Source organism: Aotus nancymaae, unplaced genomic scaffold, assembly GCF_030222135.1.
Source record: "Aotus nancymaae isolate 86718 unplaced genomic scaffold, 86718_ANA_hifiasm-v0.15.2.pri h1tg000003l, whole genome shotgun sequence".
NCBI lineage: Eukaryota > Metazoa > Chordata > Mammalia > Primates > Aotidae > Aotus > Aotus nancymaae.
The window spans coordinates 59128548-59130225 of record NW_026988414.1 but is presented as its reverse complement, the minus strand read 5'-3'; positions in this window follow the sequence as shown (position 1 = coordinate 59130225).

The following is a 1678-nucleotide window of genomic DNA, read 5'->3' as shown; positions in this document are numbered from 1 at the left end:
CTCTAATCCTGGCAGTGTCAAATGGATGATGCTTTCAAGAATAAATATCTCTCAGATTCATGTGGTATATTATATGGACTTGAGATACCCAGCTGTCTACTCCTCTCTTTACTGTAGGGATTTTGTGGGAGTCCAGATTCTTTTTCTTCAATCCTTAGCAGACTGCCCATGGAGTCATTGGTGTCACCAGGCAGCCCCTTGCATAGGTGTGTAAAGGGATTAGAGAATATAAATCAATTCTTCTGTTTTGCTCATTTACCTTTATCTCACATCTGGTTATCTGGGTGTGAGAAGGAAATCAGACTAGTTTTATGTATCAAATTATTGCTACAGATGGATTCTCTCTCTCTTTTTTTTTTTTTTTTTTGAGATGGAGTTTTGCTCTTTTTGCTCAGGCTAGAGTGCTGTGGCTTGATCTTTGCTCACTGCAACCTCCACTTCCCAGGTTCAAGTAATTCTACTGCCTCACCTCCTGAGTAGCTGGGATTACAGGCACGTAAACCACAAATGGCCAACTTTGTATTTTTAGTAAAGACAAGGTTTCACCATGTTGGTCAGGCTTGTCTCGAATTCCTAACTTGAGGTAATCTGTCCACCTCAGCCTCCCAAATTGCTGGGATTATAGGCGTGAGCCACTGCACCTGGCCAGATTCTTCACATACAAGTTAGTTACATAAAATGTAAAGGTCACTGTAGTTAAGAACAGAGGGAGAAGAGCAAAAGCAGGTATCAAAATGTGATTTACTAGGTTGTGTTCTTAAGTAACCATTGTTATTTAGTATGATTTTTTAACAAATGTAGGATTGCCTAAACTACATAAAATAGTTCATTTAATTCTCACAATACACATAGATATGATATGATGAGGAACTATGCATCAGAAACATGCTGCCATTTCTTCAAGTTTACATAACCAGTAAGTGGCAGAGCCATTCCCAAACCTATTTCCATTAGACTCTCTAAGCCTTTCATTTTCCACTATTTCACATCACTTCCAAATAAGTACATTTCTGAACTAGCCAAACCAGGACTGTTGAAACATATATATTCTATATGACTGTTGGTTTGAAATTGCTGCCGACCAATAATACACCTTGTTTTAGATTGGTTTTCTTCAATAACCTTTGCAGGAAAATAAATCAAATAATTTCCACATGCTGTTCCTAGGTTTATCCCAATGTATATTTTTAATAGTCATTCTAACTTCTGAAATTCTGTACTATGTTCTTGGAAGAAATTATTATGTCCATACTGATTGTAATTAATTAATCTTTCAGCAATTCAAGTAGCACTGTCAAGTTTTGACTGAGAATATTCTAGTCATGTGGCCCTATCATTCATTTTGCTGTAACATGACATTTGCCTGTGCTAAGCTGTCTGCATTCTAGAGACATCTAGTGAAGTATCCTACCACAAACCACATCCTAGTGAGAAATTCCAAAGTGGTTCTGCATACACCTAACAGTAGCCTAGAAAATATTTCATTAAGCAACTTATTACTTACAATAATAAATCAAACAACCCATTTCAACTGACATCTATTTTTTTCACCCTTCCTGAATCACTCATGATATTGTAGCCTATTTGTGATTTCCTGGCAAATCTTAAGCTTCTTTAAGGCCAAAACACTTGAAATACTCAATGTTGGATAAAGTTTCCTATGCCACCACCATTATAA